General features: G+C 37.3%; 1 protein-coding gene across 1 annotated transcript in view; it reads left to right on the top strand.

Annotated features, from left to right (window-relative positions):
* Positions 1–25732, top strand: part of LOC133557906 (urotensin-2 receptor) — a 103467-nt gene extending 77735 nt beyond the window's left edge. The window contains exon 4 of the mRNA XM_061908843.1: positions 24131–25732. The gene's annotated coding sequence lies outside the window, so the exon portion shown is untranslated. The remainder of the gene's footprint in view (positions 1–24130) is intronic.
* The last annotated feature ends 902 nt before the right edge of the window (positions 25733–26634 follow it).

Genomic DNA, 26634 nt, shown 5'->3' with positions numbered 1-26634 from the left:
GTACCTTTCAGCATTAATGGTGCCTTCACAGATGTGTAAGTACCCAATGCCTTGGGCACTAATGCACCCCCATACCATCACAGATGCTGGCTTTTGAACTTTGCGTCGATAACAGTCTGGATGGTTCGCTTCCCCTTTTGTCCGGATGACACGATGTCTAATATTTCCAAAAACAATTTGAAATGTGGACTCGTCAGACCACAGAACACTTTTCCACTTTGCATCAGTCCATCTTAGATGATCTCGGGCCCAGAGAAGCCTTCGGTTTATATTTACATCTAACATAATTTCCCAACTCATATGGAAACAGGGTTTGTATATGAAGCATATAAACAGATAATGGCCTTTTACATTTTTATCCAATTTATTTATGCGTGTGATCATTATACTTTCACTAACAAATTGATGGATAACATGCTTGGAAATCATAAGTCAAGGTGACAAGCAGATATTTAATTTTTTGATACCACAAAATGCTTGGAATGCCTTGTTACATGATCGGATAAAGTAAGGTTAAAAAGATATATAATTACATGCTGTGTTTTTTGTCACAAATGACAGAAAAATACATTTAGAAAGAAATACCAAGTTCAGTTGTTTTTGTTGTTATTTTTCTAGGCTTTCGTGGGCCATTTACAATTATGAGGCCAGCCATGTCTGACCCCTGGGCTTTGAGTTTGACACTTGTGCCTTTGAGCAGTGTTTAAACCATAGGCCGCGACCAACCCCTAGAGGGCCACCAAAAAAAAGGTGGTTCTCAGCTATGGTCCGTGTGGGCTAAAATTCTCACTTAAGCGGTGAAGTTGTACCTTTATTTTGCACTTTAATTTCACTGACAGTTTATTTAAGAAACATATATTATAAATTATTAAATTTAGTTCACGTATTTATTGTTATTTTATTTTATTTATATAATTTATGCTGTATGTGAATTTAGCACGTTACTTGAACCTAAACATAAATGTAAGTAAAATAACTATTGAACTTCAACATTCTATTGAACAAGTCTATCTCCAGGGAAGTTTTTGACACATTTGTCGCCACATATATACAGAATGTTATCAGGGTGGAACATTCTACTGTGTGCCATTTCAGACAAGAGAAAGGTCATCTGAGTAGAGATTGTAACTACAGGTAGATCTCTTAGGGACAACTCGCCTGTGCGGACCTTACTCATCTTTAAATGTTAACAAAATGCAAACAAAAATCAGCATGTGGGGGAGAACTGTGGTAAGGTGTCACACCTTTTACTCAAGTCTGAATTGCTTATCATTAAAACATCTTTCAGGATTCATCCCTACATGAAATTGAAGCTTAAAATGTTGGTTTGACATATCAAATCCCTCTCATTTTGCAACGCACTGTAAATAAGAGGCAATTAAATATCAAGGACAATTACAGTATTTTTCGGACTATAAGTCACAGTTTTTTTCATAGTTTGGCCAGAGGTGCGACTTATACTCAGGAGCGACTTATGTGTGAAATTATTGACACATTACGGTATGACAGATTGTTTGGTAAACGTATAGCATGTTCTATATGTTATAGTTATTTGAATGACTCTTACCACAATATGTTACGTTAACATACCAGGCACATTCTGAGTTGGTTATTTATGCGTCATATAACGTACACTTATTCAGCCTGTTGTTCACTATTCTTTATTTATTTTAAACTGCCTTTCAAATGTCTATTCTTGGTGTTGGGTTTTATCAAATACATTTCCCCCACAAATGCGACTTATACTCTGGTGCGACTTGTATATGTTTTTTTTTTTCCTTCTTTATTATGCATTTTCGGCAGGTGCGACTTATACACCGAAAAATACGTTAAACAGTTTGACAACCAATTCCATCAGAGGGATTTGACAAGACATACTGGTGACGCGGGTAATATATATTAATGTGTTACTAGCACTAATAGGACAGAAAGAAATAAGGGACTGGGTATAAAACTAATAAGGACAGAAAACACAGGCTAGTGGAGAACAGAAGATTTTAATTCGGTCAGTAATAATTACACAGAACCAGAAAATTAAGTTTGTTGCAAGTGAAGAGTGAAGAACAAAATATTTACAAAAGAAATAAAAGGAAAAAATAGAAAAACCCAAAATATTTACAACTGCTGTTAGAGATCGGTTTTTAAGTGCACTTCCAAAGATATTGCTTGGATTGGAATTGAACAACCAAACTTGCGTGTCACACCAAAGGAAATATACACAGTCCCAGAACTGATGCAACGGCCCATGAGGGTTTGTTGAGATGTTGTATTGAATGTCCCAGGGTTATAGTTAGGAGAAGGAGTGAGTGTGATTATGCACCAGAATTCATGGAGTTTGTGGGGCGACAGGCTGTGGCAACCTTCCTACTAGACCAGTAGTTTATGCTATTTTTTTTTAGGTGGATACAGTACCCCCCAGCTCTAGGTTCAAGCTCGCCATCGATTGGTTCCAAATAGAAATACCTGGCCTGCAGTACAACAACAGGACTAATAAGTTATCTAAAGTAGCAATAAAGGCTTCTTCAACTTTACCTTTTATACTCAAATTCCATGCGTACTCACTTAAATAATCATTGTAAATCAATACATTCCAAATAAGCATCAAGTACTTGACAAACCAGTCAAAAGTGCTATAGTGTGAGTGCGACAAACAACTGTTATGATCTGTTGCCCGGGTCATAGTTTATTTTCATTTTTGATTCATGTGTGTTTTAAGTTCTGTTTCAGCACCTCTGTTTTGTGTTTCCTGGTTGTCTTGGGTGCTGATTGATTTCACCTGTCTCTGATTAGTGTTCGGTATGCTCGCCTGTTCCCGGGCACTAATCAGAGAGCTATTTATTCCTGCCTGTTCGCCTCACTCATTCTGATCCTGAACACTAATCAGAGGCAGGTGAAAACAATCAGCATCCGTGACAACCAAGAAACACACAACAGGGGTGCTGAAACAAAACTTAAACCATGAGTGAATCAAAAACGGAAATAAACTATGATCCGGGCAACGGAAAATAACACCAACCCATACTTGCCAACCCTCCCGGATTTTCCGGGAGACTATCGAAATTCAGCACCTCTCCCGAAAACCTCCTGGAAGAAATGTTCTCCCGAAAATCTCCAGAAATTCAGCTAGAGCTGGAGGCCACGCCCCCTACAGCTCAAACATGCACAGTTTGAAGCTTGAAAAGGAGGATTGCAGGCGGATCTGAAGGCATTAAAAGTCATTTTTAAAAACGACTGCTAATCCTCGTCCTTTTCGACCGGACGACCGCGGAGAATTAAAGTAGGAACATTCCGGAGGCAGAAGTTCATTAAGGGGGCGGACTCACCAGCTCTCAGGCATGTTTCCGTCACACAGAGGAAGTCAAGTCCGCCGCCCGCGGGAAGTGAAGAAATCCTTCAGATAAGCGTTTTGTTCTTCAAAGATCTTGCGTTCACAAGACCGAACCTGGCGGGGGCCAGCACGTCCAAGGGCGCAGCTAATCCAGGTGGGGCCCGACACACAGCCCGCAGGTGGCGGGGGTGAGGAGCCACAAGCAGTGAGCTGACAGAGACAAAAATAGACGCAAACAACACAAAAACGAACAGAGCTAACCGCGAGAGACGGCAGGGCAAAGCACATACTGGCGCCATCTTCTGGAAACTTGGAAGTGACGTTACTCAAATAGTGAAAGGTAAGTGTTGTTGTTTTTTTAGTACCCAGCAAGCACAGTACAGTTAGTAGAACAACTCTGTTTTTATTACTGTGTATTTGATAGGTGCCGTCTGAAATTCAACTATTTATTTTATTTATATATATAGTAAAATAAATATATATAGCTAGAATTCACTGAAATTTAAGTATTTCATACTTATGTGTATATTTATATATATATATATATATATATATATATATATATATATATATTAATTACAGCCAATATAAAAATAATGGCTGTAAATATACTCTCCTCTTAACCACGCCCCCTGCCCCAACCACGCCCCCAAACCACGCCTCCGCCCCACCCCCGACCACACCCCCACCTCCCGAAATCGGAGGTCTCAAGGTTAGCAAGTATGCACCAACCTCTATACCAAACCCCAACTACCCTTAAAATGTTGATACTATTACAGAACAAAAACACAAGATTTTTCTTTAAATGTATGGATAAGGTTTGTTTAGTCTTTTTTGTCCGCCCAAGGACACCTCCGCCGCAATTAGATTGGCGACCTTCAAAAAAAACATGTTTTACCAAACATAATGAATAATCACGATTAATAACTGCGAATAGTACATAGTATTGTATTTGCATATTGCCTAGTTGTGCTGCTTACTTTTGACTCTAACTTGTCTTATTAGCATAACTAATGCTGCTTATATTTCCAACTATCATGGCTTCTTTTGCAGGGTTTTCAGCACTCGAAGGCAACACTCAAACCATTAGCCTCTAGCCACTCAAAATCAATATGCAGTATACACAAAGTAATAATTGTGTATCACCGCACAGTCTATCTTCTTTCCACTGTTGTATCACACTTAATCCTGGAAATTAGGGCTCTCTCATCTCATCCAAGATCAATAAGCTTCCGAAATAATCATACAGTGATCTTGCAAGTCTCATCCACTCTTGATTGCTTTTAGTCAAGTGAAATGTGACACGAGGATTGAAACACACCGGCGCTCTAGGCCTCCACCTTGACACAAATAGCCAAGGAGAAAGCCATCAAGCACACTAGCAGAGGAGTTACAGTGAAAAGGAACAAGTGAATTGAGAAAGAGACTCGCTTTTAGGGATGCCAGTTTTGGGCACAGTGGGCTGCAGAGCGTGGTAGACATTGACATATTTATGCACATGCAATTGTGAAATAATCTATGAGCATGGCCAAACAAGCTTCTTAAAAGGTCAAGGGCTGCTGCCTGATATTCTATTTTAGAGTCATGATGTGGTATAGTCTCCGTTTTAATCCTACCATGGCTGACTGTGTGACCTTGTAAAAAATCCATACGAGAGGGGCATAGAAAGAGGTTGCAGGGACACGCTTTGGACATTTCACAAACGTATTTCACGATTTATTAATGATCAGGAGATTCCAACTTTTTGTAAAAAAAAACAAAAAAAAAACACAAATAATGGTCACAAAAAGGCCTGTTTTTGCTACTCTAAATCCTATTTTATGTCTCTCAGTTATTGAACATTCAGTTTCACACATTAAGAAACTACAAACAGACAATATAAGGTATTGTACTTATAAAATGGGCAGTTACGCAACAACACATTTTAAATCTGATCTGTTGAATTTTTTTTTTAAATTACATATATTTTTCTAATATAGCTTCATCAAAAAACATTTTCCTTAGAGTGTCCATAAATGAAAACTGCACGTTTTGTTTTTTTCTTATTTTGCTCATCATCAAAAATCCTGAGAAGTTGGTCAACATTGATGCTCCCAACTTCATACAATCTGCCTCTCATCTTGGCTCTCAACAATTGGAACACAGCACAAAACCATTTCTGTCTTGATCCGTTGCCCGAATCATGTTTTGTTTAGTTTTGTTATGTTAGTTTGACTACCTCAGTTCTGCTTTTCAGCACCCCTGGGTTTGTGTTTTGGTTTCCATGTGTGCTGATTAGTTTCACCTGCCTCTGAATAATGTCCGGGATGCTCACCTGCTGCCGGACACTAATCAGAGAGCTACTTATTCCCGTTTCTCACCCCAATCTGGCTGGCTTCCTTCTGTCACATTGAGGTCTAATGTCACTGCGTGGTCGTTCTCCCAGGATGCAGAGGGAACACTCCGGACTAAGTGTGCAGGTACAAATATTATTTAATGTCTTCAATCATGTGGGGTACAAAGAAAAGAGCATCAGCTTGCCGGAAGCTAATAGAATAGTAAACAAGAAACTCCCAGCAAACGGTAACCGGAGTAAACTGTTTATTGAAAGCAAATTAAGAAGCCAGACTGATTGTGGCGAGAAACGGGAATAAGTAGCACTCTGATTAGTGCCCGGCAGCAGGTGAGCATCATGGACACTAATCAGAGGCAGGTGAAACTATTCAACATCAATGGAAACCAAAACACAAACCCAGGGGTGCTGAAAACAGAACTGCGGAAGTCAAAATAACAGAACAAAACAAAACAAAACATGATCCGGGCAATGGATCATGATAATGTCAACATCGCTAGGAGTGAAAAGTGAGAATTACTCAGAATTTAGCAGCTCAAGGAGAGCACTTGTGCTGAAAGATACAACCATCCCACCAGTCAGCATCCTATCGAGACCGGACATTGTAAGTCCTCTTTTTATGTTTTTATTTGAAAGGTTTAGATAGAGTGATTCATCATAATGTTATAAGTCTCTCAAAAAGTCTGCCATTAGTGGTAGCAAACACAGAAAGTGCTGTGTATGTTGCTGTTGACGGAAGTACATTTTTTCACTGTCCGCTCTGTGAAATCAATCTGCCCAGGAAAGAAGTTATGGTTATGGTCATAGTGACCAAAGTAAAGTAAGTATTACTTCTATAATGAATGTGCCTGTCTCTATGTACATAGTTGCATATGTACAACATTTTTGGAGGTTTTTGGAGGTTGTTTTTTTTTTTAATACTTTAAAATGCGAAATACAATATATTTATTCATATTTCCTGCTTTGTTAGTCAATTTTTCACTATTTGCAATCAACTAAAAAGAGAGAGACATGTGTTTTCTTGTCTAAAATAAGGATTGTGGATGTTGGGCAACAATTCAAAAAAGTACAGTCTCCCTATAAATACCCCCAACAATTTACAATTAAAAAACTTAAATATTACTGTAAGTTTTTGAGATTTCTAAGCCTTAATCAGAATGTTTTGTTGCTTTCCACATTAGAATGAGTTATTGACAAAAAGCAGTGTGAAAACAGTACTATGGTATACTGTACATATTGTGTTTTAAATATTTTAGATAAAATCTACTGTATTTTGATAGTTACATATTCAAATAGAATAAGCCCGTTTGATCCCTTACACTACAGCATAATACCAATGTGTACTACAAAGAAAAGCAAAATTGAAACATACAAAATTAATTATCTTCTTTCAGAAACCCTGTTAAGAAGCTTGCCTTTTCAGAAATAATGTATATTGAGTTCTGCATACCTCTAAATTAATGCTGTCAATTAAAAACAATTATAATAATTGGATTATTTTATATGATTAATCACATGAGTTAACTCTTTATTTTTGACCGCCCACATTTGGAAGTTTGGACTGTACTTAAACTGCCAGCCAAGTAATGCAATAGGTATTGTTGATAAAATTAAATGTATATTTGTATACTGTGTATATATATATAAGGTATGGAATGTAATCAGACGTGACGTTTGTTGCATGAAGGAGTGTTCATTTTAGTTCCCCTTTCCTCTTATTTTGACTTTTTGTTTCTTTTCTTTTTTCTCGTTGAACAAAGTGAAGCCGTATGCTACAGTACCGTGTTATAAAAGCTTGGTGGGAGGTGTTAGCGCACGGAAAGCTTCTGATCTCTGCTGCTTTGTTGGGCTTGCTTAGACTGATAGAGGAGAGTGCTGAGTGCGTCATGATGTCAGTGCTGTTTTAACAAACACCTCCAAATGGAGCACACAGTACAGCGCTGAATGAAAGTCCAAATTTGGAGCCAATTCTCAGTTTACTGCTCACTATTCATCTGTGAATGTTAAATAACATATTTATTTAGAGCAGTTTGCAGGGTGGTATGAGTTATCCTAGTTTCAAGAAGTAAATCTGCTCTTTACTCCAAAGAATGTGACACATTTACCCAAGTCTAATTGTATAAGTGATTTATCATCGATATGATTTCCACGAAAAAAGTACTAGCTTTACACACCAACATGATGGCGGAACAAATTAACCAGCAAGGTTGATGGATTTCAATCTCTGAGGGTGTGTAGTCATAAGAGCAATAAAAACACAGTGCCATGTGTAGTTTAAACACTTAGGTTGTCAATTGTACGACTATTTTGTCATGTATCTGTTTTCTACCATATATCCTGTTCAGGGTCACAGGTAATCTAGAACTTTCCCAGCAGACGTTGAGCAAAAGGCAGAGTGAAGATTGGACAATGGATTGGTACCTCTTACATTTGAATCCCTATGGTGGAAAATAAGTATTTAGTCAACCATTCAAAGCTCTCACTGATGGAAGGAGGTTTTGGCTCAAAATCTCAAGATACATGGCCCCATTCATTATTTCCTTAACATGAATCAATCATCCTGTCTTCTAGCAGAAAAACAGCCACAAAGCATGATGTTTCCACCCCTATGCTTCACAGTAGGTTTGGTGTTCTTGGGATGCAACTCAGTATTCTTCTTCCTCCAAACACGACGAGATGAGTTTATACCAAAACGGATACATGGATGATACAGCAGAGGATTGGGAGAATGTCATGTGGTCAGATGAAACCAAAATAGAACTTTTTGGAATAAACTCAACTCGTCGTGTGATGAAAATTACAGACCTCTGTCATCATTTTAAGTGGGAGAACTTGCACAATCGGTGGCTGACTAAATACTATTTTGCCCCACTGTATATATATATATATATATATATATATATATATATATATATATACATATATATATATATATATATATATACATATATATATATATATATATATATATATATATATATATATATATATATATATATATATATATATATATATATATATATATAAATATATATATATATACATATATATATATATATATATATATATATATATATATACACACGTCTCAATATGTCCAGGATGCAGTCATTGCTGTTACGTTGAATGTGCCTGTCTTTTCTTCTGTTAAGCCCTACAAAGCATGTGTACTGTACGTGTTTGATTTATTAATCACCATATGTGTTTTGCTTTTCAGATGTGCTCTATGATGTCAATGCTGTAGTTTGTTGTCTGATTTAACTACTATGTTCCTTGTCTTGCAAAGTTATGCCGAACATGATACCCTCTATCTTCTATTGGGCAACTGCAACATTTTTGATCATTTGAACCATATGAAAAAAGAATTTCCCACAATGTGGTGAAATATGGTGCATAACAGAGTTAGTGTGCATGAACACAAAACTAGTACATCTGGTAAAAACGTGGGATTTTACACATTTTGACCATGTAGTTGTCAGATCAATTCCAGATCACATTGCTTTAAAAGCTGCGATGAGGTGGAGACTTGTCCAGGGTGTACGCCGCCTTCCGCCAGATTGTAGCTGAGGAAGGCACCAGTGCCCCCCGCCACCCCAAAGGGAATAAGTGGTAGAAAATAAATGGATGGATGGATTGCTTGAAAAGTTACCAGTCCAGAAAATAACTTAATGAGTGAAGTATGAAGGATATATATGGTATGTAGTTTGTTTTACAGATGTTTTATTAATAGAACAGAGCATTTCTGTTAAGTAGTCTACGATCATGTTTCTTGGTCTTATGGACTGTAATAGTCAAGTCAATTGTATTTATATGGCACCATTTCACAGCAGAAGGTATATTAAAGGGGCCATATTTTGCAAAACCAACTTTTATAACCTATTTGTACCACCTGTTGTATATTTGAGAGCTGCATGAATCCCGAAAATTTAGGGTACCACTTTTTGATACTTTGTGTGTGTTATTCAATATTAATAGTTTGATGTAAAATAATTGTTCCTTGCAACACTTAAAAAATGGGCTGATTATGATAACTGCTGTCCAGTTGTTTTATCTTCATCACTTTTGTGAGTATAATTTGCATTTATGACATTAAGTTGCATTCACATATGCAGGGCCAAGACGTTGGATGGCAATTGTTATTAGTTAGTTCTCTTGGTTATTTCAGTCCTTGTTGTCTCAAGTTGCGCCCTACAAAGTGTGCTGTAGGTATTGTACTTTTGTAGCGTGCATCTTAGTAGTAGTTTTCATTAACAAATTTGAAGGTGTTAAAATGGAAAAAGTTAAAATTGCTAATGCTAATCATCAATGTAGCAAATCAATTGCGTCAAGCTAGCGCATTTGTGGAAAAGTGTAGCCTAACTTAACATACGTTGGAATGTTTTTTGAGTCATTTATTTTGTTAGGCTAAGTCTGCTCCCCCTTTTCTGGAGTGGTCGCCAAGTGCAAAAGTACAAAGTCAACAGCCAAGTCGGCAACTGGGCGTGACGTCACACGCAACTCTGACACCGAAACATGGCATCGTTAGATATTATGTAAATCAGTGCCTGGTAGGACCGGTGGGATTTAGTCATTGCCAAAAAATACTGGATTTTTTTTACAAAAAAGAAATCTTTAACATCAATATTTATGTAACATGTCCACAAAACATTTAGCTGTCAACACTGAATATTGCATTGTTGCGTTTTTTTTCACAGTTTATGAACTTACATTCCTATGTTTGTGAAGTATTATTCAATAAATATATTTATAAAGGATTTTTGAATGGTTGCTGTTTTTCAATAAATATATTTATTAAAGGATTTTTGAATTGTTGCTATTTTTAAAATATTTTTTTAAAAATCTCACGTACCTTCAAGTACCCCCATATGAGAACCACTGCTGCGGCAGACTGTATGACAATTTATACAGTTTAAAAAAGTACAAAAAAATCTATATTTACAGAAGGGGCTCGAACAAAAAAAATGTTCCTCAATGTAGCTCGTAAAATAAAATATTAAGTTAATTAAGTCAATGATTGTCACACACTATTTGTCCACCCCTGGTGTATGGAGACAGAGGCTAAATAGAAATAAAACATAATAGAGGGGCTTTGCAGCAATTTGTTGAGTTTACAAGATCAGTAATTCAGTGGGTGAACATTTTACTATTGAATGTAAATGTGTGCCTTTTTGGTTTTAGTTGAACACAAATAAAAATAAAGTTTGTATACTGGTATGTATTTTGTAGTGCTCAAAATTATCATGACATTCTACTGTCAATTTGACCCTGACTGTTCTTCAGAAAGCAATGAACAACTTTGAGAGTTTGAACCCTGACATTGACATCATAATGTGAACTGCTCATGTACTCTGGTGTCTCTTTGATTATGAGGCCTTTGCACATGGGGGGAAAATATGCCCCTCACCGGCTAATCCTGCCATGTGGGTGATAAGGACATTTGGCTGCCACTGCTGGAATGGGAAAGCGGCACAAATGAGTAGGGAGAGTTGTGGTGCAAGGATGGTAATGAAGGAGACAAATCACTGAGAAGGGCGCATGGCCAAATGCATTGCAATCTCAAGTTAACAGGTGTTCAATGAACAAGCGAACAGAAGGCAGGAGGGGCCGCTGAGTCGTTCTGACGTCTATTTTCTGTCCTATGCTATTTAAACGTGACTCAAATGCTATGGGCCTTGGGGACAAGGAGGACAGACCCTTTCTAAGCCCCTCAACCCACATGTTCCTTAACTGATTTGGAAAGGAGATGAGAATTAACGCCTGTCAATACGGACTAACACTTGTGTGAGAATGCTACCATGAAACAGATCACAATATATGATTAGACCACGTTCTATACTAAGGTATTGAGGGTTTAGAACAGGGGGTATAGTTCGGTTGGTAGAGTGGCCGTGCCAGCAACTTGAGGGTTGTAAGTTCGATTCTCGCTTCCGCCATCCTAGTCACTGCCGTTGTGTCCTTGGGCAAGCCACTTTCCCCACGTGCTCCCAGTGCCACCCACACTGGTTTAAATGTCATTTAGATATTGGGTTTTACTATGTAAAGCGCTTTGAGTCACTAGAGAAAAAGCGCTATATAAATATAATTCACTTATATAATTCACTATTCAACCGGCCATCCAGGGGCCTGCGACCTGGAATGAGATTTCATTTCAAAACTTGGGAGGAAAACATTTTTGCAACAATGCCAGAGTGCTCCCATTGTGTAGAGGAACATGAACCACTGTTAGCACATTGACTGATCCTTGCGTGGACATTTAGCTTTCCCATCCATAGAACACAAGGGTCCAAATTGGTGATTTGCAAAATGCAAGCGTTCCACATCTTTAAATCCTTTAATTTTTGGACATTACACAAATGTTTTGCATTGTGAATTATGTATATTTCAGGACTTTACATTGAGCAAAGAGCACAGTCTACCATGTCAAATTCAGTGTGCGTTAAAATATAGAAAATAAAGCTGATTCTGATGTTAGTAAGGTGTTTCTCTAGCTTGTTTACTTCAGATGCAGTCATTTGCTCAAGTTCTGTAGTTACAGAAGTAGTGTTCTTCAAGGTTACATTTTAGCTCCTCTGTATTTCATGATTTGGGCTATAAAACTGGTGGCCTGCGAGTTCAGTTTGAAAAAACAAGATACTCACACCTTTTGCAGCAGAATCCCAAAAAGACAAACATGCTGTGATACAGATCTTTGACTAGCTTTTCTGCAAAAGGTCCTTAAAAACAGCAGAGTGTGCCTGTAACCGACAACATATACAGTGGGGCAAAAAATTATTTAGACAGCCACCGATTGTGCAAGTTCTCCCCCTTAAAATGATGACGGGTCTGTAATTTTCATCTTAGGTGCACTTCAATTGTGAGAGACAAAATGAAAAAAAAAAACAGAAATTTACATTCTAGGAATTTTAAAGAATATATTTGTAAATTATGGGGGAAAATAAGTATTTGGTCAACTATTCAAAGCTCTCACTGATGGAAGGAGGTTTTGGCTCAAAATCTCACAATACATGGCCCCATTCATTCTTTCCTTAACACGGATCAATCGTCCTGTCCCCTTAGCAGAAAAACAGCCACAAAGCATGATGTTTCCACCCCCATGCTTCACAGTATTTATGGTGTTCTTGGGATGCAACTCAGTGATCTTCTTCCTCCAAACACGAATAGTTGAGTTTATACCAAAAAGTTCTATTTTGGTTTCATCTGACCACATGACATTCTCCCAATCCTCTGCTGTATCATTCATGTATCCATTTTGGTATAAACTCAACTCGTCGTGTTTGGAGGAAGAAGAATACTGAGTTACATCCCAAGAACACCAGACCTACTGTGAAGCATGGGGGTGGAAACATCATGCATTGGGGCTGTTTTTCTGCTAAGGGGACAGGATGATTGATCCGTGTTGAGGAAAGAATGAATGGGGCCATGTATCGTGAGATTTTGAGCCAAAACCTCCTTCCATCAGTGAGAGCTTTGAATGGTTGACCAAATACTTATTTTCCACCATAATTTACGAATAAATTCTTTAAAATTCCTACAATGTGAATTCCTGGATTTTTTTTTCACATTCTGTCTCTCACAGTTGAAGTGTACCTATGATGAAAATTACAGACCTCTCTCATCATTTTAAGTGGGAGAACTTGCAGAATCCGTGGCTGACTAAATACTTTTTTTGCCCCACTGTTTAGACCATAATCAAATGTTTAATGTCGATGATGTTGGCTCTCCAGAAGATGCTAAATAAGACTGATACTGAAGGGAGAAGTCCACCTCCCAGTCTTTAGCTCTCTGGAAATGTGGTCCCAAAACAATTAAGTTTATATTAGAAGGTACAGATTTCATAGGATAAACCTTTAGCCCCTTGAAGGTACAGATGTCATAAGATAGACCTTGAATGTTTTACCAAAATACTGTAGCACATTGGTCATCTTTCGTCATATTTCTGTCTCTTGTACAAATAAGTCGTCTTTCATAAGTTAGACAGAAAAGAATAGTTAAGGATGAATTTAGTAAGTTAGTTTTGATCTCTGATGTCCTGTTTACAGTAGATGGGTTTGGATCTCCAAATCAGTTGATTTTATTGTGGTTACTGTTTTAAATCCTGTTGTTTTGCACAATCTCTGACTGTTAAGAGCCTCTATCAATCTGCCAATCAATGATTATTTATATAGCACTAAATCACTAGTGTCTCAAAGGGCTGTAGAAACCACAACACAAACCACAACGACATCCTCGGTAGAGCCCACATAAGGGCAAGGAAAACTCACACCCAGTGGGACGTCGGTGACAATAATGACTATGAGAAACCTTGGAGAGGACCGCATATGTGGGCAACCCCCCCCCCCCCTTTAGGGGAACCGAAAGCAATGGATTTTGAGCGGGTCTAAAATGATACTGTGAAAGTTCAATCCATAGAGGATCCAACATAACCGTGAGAGTCCAGTCCAAAGTGGATCCAATACTTTGGACATAACCGTCCACAGTGGAGCCAGCAGGAAACCACCACAAGCGGAGGCGGATCAGCAGCGCAGGGATGTCCCCAACCGATACACAGGCGAGCGGTCCATCCTGGGTCCCGACTCAGGACTCTACAGTCATTGGCCAGTCTTTTAGTCACATGATTGGCCAGTTTACACATCAATCAGTAAGATGGTCTTTAGAATAAAATGTTAATTTAAAAAGATAGTGTGTCTGGTGTCAGCTACTGGAAAAAGGCGATTGCAGAAAGTCTGAAACTGAAAGGTAATTGACCTTTTACATGTTTTATCATGAGCCTATTAAAATTATTCTGTCCGTATCCTGTTAAATTGTTTTAATGCGTTTCACTACATTAAAAGTATGCCCAATGTATTCAAAACATTCATTATATTGTTGTTATGGCGATGAAAACCTCCCAAACTGTCACAGGAACATAATCGAACAGCGTCAGATCCACAGTGTAATTATATCTAGTGGCAATAAAAAAGGCTTGTGTGCATGTTTGTCCGCACAGTTGTGGTTTTGGTGAGTGGCCACAAACACTACAGTGCACTGTGTCAAGTGTCAGTGTCAGGGTTTTGCAATGCCAAAGCACCCTGGGGCTATTTTGGTGAGCGTATCAAGACTATTGTAGCAGTAAAACTCAACGGTTCCATTCTGTGCTTAGAGATTCAAGTGCTTAAGATTTATCTGGTCAGTAGATGCATGCTATATTTTTATGGCCCCGTTACAGTCTTTATTATTACTCTTGTAACATGCTTGCGGAAAGGGCTGACTGCAACCTATTGAGTATTCTGATTTTTATGCTCTAGCTTTGTGTTAAGGATCTAATTTATTATTAATACTTCATGGAAATTAATTTACCACAGCCTGGCCCAGAAACACTTAACATTGGGATTACTGTGTTACTCTCAGAAGTAGATTGGCCTATTTGAGCCCAAGTGCGTGAATAAAAGACACAACCAACGAGAATGCAGTTTATACTTTTATAATTTGATATTAAGAAATCATGTAATATGTTTCACGTTTTCAAAAGAGTTTTTTTTTTTTTGGGGGGGGGGGGGGGGATCATGTATAAACAATAAACAAAAACACTTCTTTAAAAACTATGGTAACACTTTAGTATGGGGAACATCCATCCATTTTCTACCGCTTGTCCCTTTTGGGGTCGTGGGGGGTCACTAGAACCTATCTTAGCTGCATTTGGGCAAAAGGCGGCGTACACCCTGGACAAGTCGCCACAGGGGGAACATATTCTAAGTAACAAAGACATAATTTAAAGTTATTTGGTTAGGATTAGATTTGGAGGACCATGGTGAGGGTTAGAGTTAGGGGTTAGTTGTAGTTCCCCATACTAAAGTGTTACCGGATTACTGGTTGTACAATAGGGCCGTGCAGAATAAGTACTTAATAATGACTAATTAAGAGTCAATACGTTACTAATTTGCATGTTAATATGCAACTTATTAATGCTGAATATGTTCCCCATACTAAAGTGTTACCAAAACTACAAATCCGCTGCCCGGATCATGTTCTGTTTAGTTTTGGACTGTTTTATTCACCCCTGGGTTTGCTTTGGTTACCATGGGTGCTGATTGGTTTCACCTGCCTCTGATTAGTGTTCGGCACGCTCACCTGCAGCTGAGCACTAATCAAAGAGCTATTTATTCATGATGCTCACCACACACTGTCTGGCTTCCTTGTTTGCTGTAAGCAACAGTTTCGTTGGTATAGCCCTGTTTTCTAGTTCATGCTTCCTGTGCTAAGTTTTTGCCTTAGCTTCCGTGTGCGATCCACACGCATCCCTTTTCTTTGTTGCCTGCATGTTTGTTCTGTGTATGACTTATGGACAATAAATCATATCCGACCTGCACGCTTCGTCCGGAGTTGTCCGTCTGCATCCTGGGAGAACGACCATGCATAATATGCGACCCAATCATGACACTAATATGTTCAATAGTTGTGTTTATATTCCATTTAATGTACAAAGTTTGAATGAAAAGTTCAACAAATAGGTTTAGGTCCAAGGAGAAAATAAAAGTCTCCGATGTCTCCTGCAACAGTGAAGCCCATTCAATACTGTTATGCCGCTTTGGACTTAATTGACAAAATAAGAAAACACAATAAAAGAGCAAAAAGTAAGAAGAAATAAATGTTTTTAGGCACTATAGCTTCAGGGAAAAGGTTCCGCTGCAATATAAACTTAAATATCACGGTCTTCTTAGAAATATGGCAGAGATCAAAGTGATGCTAAATTTGCAATTATCTCGATGGGCTTTTGACCGGACATGGCTGTTAAACCGAACTAAAACTATCCAAAAGAACCTGTTGACTCACTATAATTCCATGCATGATGCAATTCATTCCATCAAAGTCATACCAGCAAACACCTGAGGAGCACGACGATGATCATCTACTCAAGTGACTGGCTGCCATTATTTCTCCCGTTGTTTTGGCCCTAAACAACCACATAGTGTTTATGCCACGGGCTGGCCCTGTTTACAGTACCTCATTTATTGCGACCAATTGGTTCCAGGCCTGATCGTGGTAAACAAAGTTTTGTGAGGTAGGATTATTACTAATAAATCAAACATTTTCAGTTAGAACATAATTAGAGCCCGAAAACGAATGAAGTAAAATCCATATAGTCACATTTTCATTTGTTTCGCCCAATTTACCAGCTCTAATTAAGTCCTACTGTAGACTCCAGTACTCACTGGTAGCCCGGGGGATTCTTCAAGCGTAATTAGCCGCATTGTTTGCGCTCCATGTTTTTAGCATTGTGAGTTCCGTGTTGTCATTCCACATCTTTAACGCCAAAGGCTCACCAATGTCATGTGGAGCTGTGTTATTGATGTCAACAATGAAGCGCATCATTAGAGTTCACCTCCACTTAGCATTGCCCAAACAGTTGCTGATAGCTGTCTTGTTAGGATTAAGTGGCACACTAATACAGACATGTCTCGCATCTCACCTTATGACTTTGCTCACGCCGAATGCTCACCATAGTGGATATGTGTTATTGATGAAGAAAATTGCGTGAATCAAAAAGTTGTTTTGCCAAAAGTTATTCAACTTTATTGTGGCGGTAAATCTAAAATATCGCTAAGATGAGCTGTCCTGTTGTTGTTAGTAGTGTTCAAGTCACAACTTAATGATAGAAAATAGGACAAATATTGCACTGTAGTACATTCAAGACTTAATTTCATAAATAATTTAGGCCCAAATATGTAGAATGTGCTTTATTTACTCAAACATTGGGGATTCCCTAAATATTGTGAACACTATAGATCCCACAACCAGAACGGGTCTCATTTAAAGAAGCCCAAAAGCCAAGTCATACATATTTTTTTTTTGTTTTGTTTTATTTTATGAAATTTTACTCAAAATTGTCGAGGTTTATTATTTGTTATAAAAACACAGACTGAGCAATATTTTCCCCCAAAAAAGTGAGTCATTTTTTTTTTTTAGCATTGACCATTTTAAATAAAAACTACATTATAATACCATTGGACCCTAGGGTCCTTTTCACATAAGTGTTAAAATTTAGTAATACTTTTTTTTTTTACTTTGAATGCTAAAATCTCTAGATCAACTTTAAAACAATCCAGTGAAATTAAGTTTTTGTTATTCTGAGTGTTTGTATGTTTTATACCGTTTTTGTCGAATACAAAACTTTAATTTGGTATGGCAAAATCAAACATTTTGCAATATTTTCTGTCCAAAAAATTAAAAAATCAAATATTTGCTCTGAAGTACACTGAACAAAAATGTAAATGTAACCCTTTGGTTTCTGCTCTCATTTCTGATGACTTGAACTCAAAGATCTAAAACTTTTACTATATACACAAGATACCTATTTATCTCACATATTGTTCAAAGATCTGTTTAAATCTGTGTTAGTGAGCTTTCTTTTTTTTTTTCAAGATAATCCATCCCACCTCACAGGTGTGACATATGAAGGTGCTGATTAAACATCATGATTATTGCACAGGTGTGCCTTAGGCTCCCCACAATAAAAAGCCACTCTTAAATGTGCAGTTGTATCGAACAGCACAGTGCCACAGATATCGCAAGTTTTCAGGGGGTGTGCAGTCGGCATGCTGCTCTGGTGGACAGGAATGTCCACCAGAGCTGTTGCCGACGAATTGAATATTCATTTCTCTACCATAAGCAATCTCCAAAAATGTGTCGGAGAATTTAGCAGTACATCCAACCGGCTTCACAACTACAGACCAAGTGTAACCACACCAGCCCAGGATTTTCACATCCAGCAGGCTCACCTACATGCTCGTCATCAACATCGGGGTCTTGGCCTGACTGCAGTTTGTCGTCGTAAGCGATTTGAGTCGGCAAACGCTCACATTGGATAGTGTATGGCACTTTGGAGAGGTGTTCTCTTTGCGGATGAATCCGCAAAGAGAAAACAAAGAGAATCCACTGTTTAGGGCAGATGGCAGACAGTGTGTGTGGCGTCGTGTGAGAGAGCGGTTTGCTAATGTTAACGTTGAGAATGGAGTGGCACAAGGTGTGGGTGGGGTCATGTTATGGGCAGGCATATGTTATGGACAACAAACACAATTGCATTTTATTGATGCCGTTTTGAATGAACAGAGATACCGTGACATGATCCTAAGACCCATTGTTGTGCCATTCACCCGTGACCATCACCTCATGCTGCAGCATTACAATGCATGGCCCCATGTTTTAAATATATCTACACAATTCCTGGAAGTTGAAAACATCCCAGTTCTTCCAAGGCCAGCATACTTACCGGACATGTCACCCATTGAGCATGTTTGGGATGCTATGGATCGGCGTTTATGACAGCATATTCCAGTTCCTGCCAATATCCAGCAACTTGGCACAGCCGTTGAAGAAAAGTGGACCAACATTCCACAGACCACAATCAACAACCTGATCAAATGTATGCGAAGGAGATGTTTTGCACTGGATGAGGCAAATGGTGGTCACACCAGATACCGACTTCTTTTTTTGCCTCCATCCTAATAAAGTAAAACTGCATATTTTAGAGTGACCTTTTATTGTGGGCAGCCTAAGGCACACCTGTGCAATAATCATGCTGTTTGTTCAGCATCTTGGTATGCCACACCTGTGAGGTGGGATGGATTATCTTGGCAAAGAAAAATTCCACACTAACACAGATTTAGACAGATTTGTGAAGAATATTTGACAGGTATAGGTGTTGTGTGTACCCCAAAAGGGAATAAGCGATAGAAAATAGATAGATGAATGGAAGGTATTTTGTGTATATTGTAAAAGTTTTACATCTTTGAGTTCAACTCATGATAAATGGGTGCAAAAACAATTGTTGCGTTTATATTTTTATTCAGTAATGGTTGGGGGCTTAAATAGGTCAATAATTCACAACAACATTGATTTTGATTCATAATCATTGTTTGAGCATTGACCATTTTTAAATAAAAACATTGTGAGACACTTGGATCCTTAAAGGTCCCACTCATAAGTGTGATACAAGTAAGTCATATATACATATATTTTTTTTTCTTTAAATGCTTAAATCTGGAGGGCAATTTCAGAACTATTTGATTTTAGGTTTTTTGTTATTGTTTTTGTTTTGCATAATCTCAAAATTTCTGATCTATTTGATGATATTAGGAATTTTATTTATTTATATGTTTATGTTTTTGCAAATTTTTTCCCCTTTTTTGAAGTGAAGTGAAGTGAATTATATTTATATAGCGCTTTTCTCTAGTGACTCAAAGCACTTTACATAGTGACACCCAATATCTAAGTTACATTTAAACCAGTGTAGGTGGCACTGGGAGCAGGTGGGTAAAGTGTCTTGCTCAAGGGCACAACAGCAGTGACTAGGATGGCGGAAGCGGGAATCTAACCTGCAACCCTCAGGTTGCTGGCACGGCCACTCTACCAACCGAGCTATACCGGAATGGCAGAACCTACTGTCTTGCAATATTCTTCCTCCAAAAACTCCAAAATCAAATAGTAATAATAGTTGGAGCCTTAATTTCAAAAAAAAAAAAAAAAACTGCTGTGTAGTCGAGCTAATATTTCTCTAATTTTAATGAGATAGTAGCATGTTCACCACTGCGTTACATCACCTTTTCTTTCAATAACACTCAATAAACGTTTGGGAACTGAGGAAATTCATTGTTAAAACTTTGAAAGTGGAATTTTTTCCCATTCTTATTTCATGTAGAGCTTCAGTCGTTCAACAGTCCGGGGTCTCCGCTGTTGTATTTTATGCTTCATAATGCGCCACACATTTTCGATGGGAGACAGGTCTGGACTGTAGGCGGGCCAGGGAAGTACCGGCACTCTTTTTTTTACGAAGCCACACTGTTTTAACACGTGCTGAATGTCGCTTGGCATTGTCTTGCTGAAATAAGCAGGGGCGTCCATCAAAAGGACAGCACTTAGATGGCAGCATATGTTGTTCCAAAACTTATATGTAGTTTTCTGCATTAATGGTACCCTAACAGATGTGTAAGTTACCCATGCCTTGGGCACTGATGCACCCCCATACCATCACAGATGCTGGCTTTTGAACTTTGCGTTAATAACAGTCTGGATGGTTTGTTTCCACCTTTGGTCTGGATGACACAATGTCAAATATTTCCAAAAACAATTTGAAATGTGGACTCGTCAGACGACAGAACACTTTTCCACTTTGCAGCAGTCCATCTTAGATGATCTCGGGCACAAAGAAGCCGGCGGCGTTTCTGGATGTTGTTGATGAAAGGCTTTCGCTTTGCATAGTAGAGCTTTAACTTCCACTTACAGATGTAGCGACGAACTGTGTTTAGACAGTAGTTTTATGAAGTGTTCCTGAGCCCATGTGGTGATATCCTTTAGAGATTGATGTCGGTTTTTGATACAGTGCCGTGTGAGGGATCGAAGGTCACGGTCATTCAATTTTGGTTTCCGGCCATGTCGCTTACGTATAGTGATTTCTCCAGATTCTCTGAACCTCTTGATGATATTATGGACTGTAGATGTTGAAATCCCTAAATTTCTTCCAATTGCACTTTGAGAAACATTTTTCTTAAACTGTTTGACTATTTGCTCACGCAGTTGTGGACAAAGGGGTGTACCTCGCCCCGTCCTTTATTGTGAAAGACTGAGAATTTTTTGGGAAGCTGTTTTTATACCCAATCATGGCACCCACCTGTTCCCAATTAGCCTGCAGACCTGTGGGATGTTCCAAATAAGTGTTTGATGAGCATTCCTCAACTTTATCAGTATTTATTGCCACCTTTCCTAACTTCTTTGTCATGTGTTGCTGGGATCAAATTCTAAAGTTAATGATTCTTTGAAAAAAAAATGTTTATCAGTTTGAACATCAAATATGTTGCCTTTGTAGTGCTTTCAATTGCATATGGGTTGAAAATTATTTGCAAATAATTGTATTCCATTTGTATTTACATCTTACACAATTTCCCAACTCAAATGGAAACAGGGTTTGTATTTTATAACCGTTGGCAACTACTAAGATTCATCACCCCGTCAATAGTTTTACTAAATATACGATGATTACAAAAATATGAATGTCATACTATATTTATGGATAAATTAACACACTCTGAGTGCAAGGCTGATTCATGTGTGCTTGTCACTGTGTAATAATTTTCATTCACACCACAAACACATCAGGACTGATGTGGCTGATGCGTTGTGACAAAAATCAATGCTCCTGCTCTATTTATTTAGATACTTGCCTGCTTTAGCCCAGAGGACACTTTGCTATAATGGAGTATCACCTCTCACATTGTCAGGAAAAGTGGATCAATTACAAAGTTAGTGGCAGTTAATACACAATCTGATTTGAAGATGGTGTGACCACCAAGCAACAAACGATACAGTTCTTCAAATGAAAGACCAGAATTGATCATTGTACAATGACATATTTTACAGCATTAGGTCATTCAGATTAATTCACACTTAGTATCAGAATCAGAATACCTTTATTGTCATTGCATGGAAACAACAAAATTGAACAGCAATCCAGCTCAGTGCTCCTCAAACAACCTACATAAAATACTCTTAAAACAACAAAAATTAAAAAAAACATTTAAAAACATAACAATTTAATAAACATATTGCACAGCAGATCTCTATCAGAATTAATAGAGTTAATAAAGTGGTGAGTATTCAGGCAAGTGCAGAGTTTAGGTCAATAACAGCTCTAGGATAGAAACAATGTTTTCAGTAGTTGTAGTTGGAGTTGACTTTAAATGCGCATGAAAACCGGTAAAAAGAAGCACTAACAAAAAATACAAACTCTACCCATTGGCCATAATGTAATGACAGCACAAGTGATGCATCACTTTTCTTTCCTTTAAGATATGAATGCACTATTTTGGCAGGCAATGGTCTAAGTCATCAACATATTAACTATTGTGATGCCCCTAGATATTATCCAGCACTGTTCTGCACAAGTGTGCAACAATAAACGATAAAGTAATATTGATTGTTATTTTTGTAAAGGCAGATTTTTTTGATGCAGCTCTGTAATCTAAGGTACGGCATACTGTCTTATTAATAATACTTTTGTCAGGCCGCATTACATGAAGTATAAAAAGTTTAAAGTCGTACTATGAAAAAGTAATTTTGACAGTTACAAATGATTTTGTAACAAAGTGAATGTCAAAGGCCAGCAATAGTTTGCCATCAGTTGACATCACATAATGTTTATTAAAATCTTTTTTCCGTTTTTGTTGCTATTTCATAAGAACAGAAAAACAATCACATCAAACCTTTAATGCTGATAGTGTTGGAAAAAATATCAATATAGCTATATTAAAACATAGAAATAATGTAGGCTATACATGTTGTCACACGTTTTGTTTCTTCCTTTTAAGTCTTATCGTAAAATCACACCTTGTTTTTAACATAAAATGATGAATTATCAGAATCACAATCAGAAAAACTTTATTAATCCCCAAGGGGAAATAACGATTTTCAGCTCAATCCCATTCAAGATCATACAAACATTACAGAGAGACAGAACAGGATCGCTGACGGGTCTGCCGACTTCCGGCGGCCCTTACAAAAAAGTTGAGGAACAGGTCAACTCTAGGGAGGGAGTACTTGAGAAAAAATAAAAAAATCAGTCCAAGCCTGGGCTCCTGGAGAGGGGGTCCAGACTGAGGCCGAGGAGAAAAAAACCCTTATAGCCATAGCACACATAAGCATGTGTGTAAGAGGGAAACATCAAAGAACACAAAGGACATTAAAGACATTAAAAGAGTAGAGCTGATGCAACCATTCATTTCTACATAAAGCGACTAAAAATTAAAAAAGCATATACACTGGGGTGGCCTCTGCGGAGTTCCTCGCCATCATCGGCTGGGGTGGGGGGTGCATGGCCAGAGACAGGAGCAGACCCAATAAAGCAACAAAGATAGCCGACTCCAATTATGACCTTATTCTTATGATTTAATGACATTATTGTAAACATAATAATCCTGTATGTTTCTAATTGATGATGAAAACATTTAATATTAAATAGTTGGATATGATTTCTAAATGTAATTTTAAAAGAAAATGTTTTATCACAATTTTTCCAGACAGTTATAGTTAAATTATCTTAATATTATATTTTTCTCATAAAATTATATTATTCTTATAATTTGATAACTTTATTGTCATCATAGTAATAGTATACTAATATCTTAGAGGTGCGATAAAAACGTATTACTAAGAATGCTGGATATGATATGTAGATATAACAATAAAAAACGTTATCACTATTTTCCTCTGGGAGTGATATTTGTATAATCTTATATCGCAATGTTTTTTCTCATTAAATAATGATCTTATTCTGCCAAGTGAATGACTTTATTTACTTCATAGTGTATTGTTCATGTGTATCCTTTAATCTATTATTCCAAATCATATTTTTTTCAGTAAGTTCACACACAAATGGTATCCATTGATGTTTGTGTGCTCAAATAACTAACAATGTTGTTCATATTATTTTCCGTCCTTGATAGATATGACGGGGCTGTGCTGATGGAAAAAAAGAAAAGGACCAAAGAGACAGGAAAGAAAAGGACCAAGGACAGACGGATTTGACTCTTGGCCTCCACAATACAGACAGAATCTTAGGAAAAAGGGTGAATAGCACGTACATTAGCACATATGTAATGAAAAAAAGACTGAAGCTTTCCGAGTCTGTGTACTAAACTGAGTACATGCATATTCAACACCCGTAAACGTACCGTACCTTTCACCTTTAATCGTACCTTTCCTATGAATGAAACATGGCTAATAGGTTTATGCTAACTATGTTTACCTTCTGTGCTTCTTGTTATGCAGCATGTGAGTCTGCATGCAAAATTGTCACAAATTATATTTCGGTAATTAAACTTAATTCTTTACAGAGCTACAACAGAAGACACAAAGTTGTTTTTGGTTTTTAATAAGGCTGAAAAGACATGTTTATCCTAGTACTTAGACATCACACAATGCCAACATTATCCTCTTCAAGCATAAAAAAGAATTCCATTTAATTCATCTAAAGATATTCTATGCAATATCACAGTTAAATATGAATATTACAATGTGACGTTTCAAGTGTTTAGTTAAGGATTGCATGCGTGACTCCTGTTTTAAATGCAATGTTTTAATGTGTGTACCATAATTGTTTCACATATCATAGGTACAAAGGCATATTACGGCCACATTGAAAGGAAACAAATGATATATTATATAATATTAATGGTGGGATTTGATTCACAACAACTTGACTTCAAAAATGTATGCCATTAGTTAGCAGCTTTGTAATGAACTATTTGCAATTCACATTTATTTAAACAGCATTTGACACATATTTTTTTTTAATCAAATATATTTCAGTTGACGATAGACATGTATGTGGATTTTAATATAATTCCAGTCCAAAAATGTAAAACATTTTGACAGAATTTTTCACAAATTGCAACTGTGAGAACATTATATTATCCTTTTAAAGACTCTTTGTAAACTCAAACATTAAGTCAGTTGGTTAGTAGTGGCTTACTTATCTTGGCTCTGAACTCTGTACTCGCTGCAAAGCATATTGTATTAGGTATTGTCTTGGAGCGTTTGCATGCTCGCTTCCAACTTTCAGTTTAGTTTATAAAATAAATACACACTAATTTTATCCTCACAATTGCTGGTGGTTTCACACAATGCTATCATCAACCATAAATTTATTTTAACAAGTATCTATCATAATAAAAATATGATAAAATGGCCGCAGACATGTTTGAAACTAAAAAAAGAAAACTATCACTATGTAAACTAAATAAGTAAATTATGTAAATATATATTGTACATACAGTATACACCATCTCACATCTTCTAGTTTTCTATTATAGTAAATTATATTTATGTAATGTGTTATATTCCAAAAACATATGTTTTAAACCTAACTTGTTTGTTAATGTAAGTTTTATTTTTGTTTTTTCTTTTTTATTTACTTTTCATTGGCCGTAATGCTCCTTGGTAAAGTTCAAACCGTTCCAAACAAATTTGCTTTCATGTTGGATTAATTAAACGATTTTCAATTGCGTGTAACCAATGTAAATAAAAATGTCATTTTTGAAACATTATACTGTTCTGTAGTCAACTTTATTTCAACATTTACAATTATGCTCCTGTTCATTTACCATAAAGCTATTATTGTTGCATGCAAATTTGATCTGATGTGACCACACTGTTAACAATATGAATTGCTTGAAATGAACATGTATTGACATAATGTCATTTTACCAAAGGCCTTTTTTTGTATGTTTTTTTTTTCCAGTCTATTTTGATTCTGCGTCATCTCGATCACGTTAAGACTACTTTGAATACAAGGCCCATCGGCAGCAGTTGTTGGTCTGCATCTTGCTGCTGCTGCGTATATTGATTGAAATTCACTGAGTGGCAGGAGACAAGCTGCAAACTGGCCCTGGCTGATGCATAATTAACCGCTGTATCCCCAGGAAAAGTCGTGTAAATGGATTTTAAAGGATTTGTATGTACCAGCTTTAAAAAATAAAAAAAAGGCATACTGGCATTGATCTCACCTTATCTAAAGCCTTTTTAGATAAACCATGCTGGTTTCCTGCTCATAACTGCTGTTTGTGGATACCTAAGAGTCAACTATAGTCAACAAACAATTTAAAGACCATGACTGATACATACATTTATCTACCTGCTCATATTTTTCATGAGATGCTTCAGTGGTGCCGTTTAGCTCATTGTAACCATTGTATTGCTGTCAGGCTTGGACATGGATTGTGTGTAAATACCAAAAAAAAAGGCAAAACAAAAAGCGCGCTCGATGGCGGATACTAATCTATACTAAAACTTAGAACAAAAACAGCACAATGGCAATACTATCTACAAACAAACAAGATACTATCAAAGACATAAATACAAACAAAAACTTACTTGGCGTGGATTAATCGAAAAGCATGGCATGAAATATGAAAGGCAATGATAGTTAATGTTCCCAGACCGATGGACA

This window comes from Nerophis ophidion, linkage group LG08 (genome assembly GCF_033978795.1).
Source record: "Nerophis ophidion isolate RoL-2023_Sa linkage group LG08, RoL_Noph_v1.0, whole genome shotgun sequence".
Taxonomy (NCBI): Eukaryota; Metazoa; Chordata; class Actinopteri; order Syngnathiformes; family Syngnathidae; genus Nerophis; species Nerophis ophidion.
This window is presented reverse-complemented; position numbering and strand designations above follow the sequence as displayed.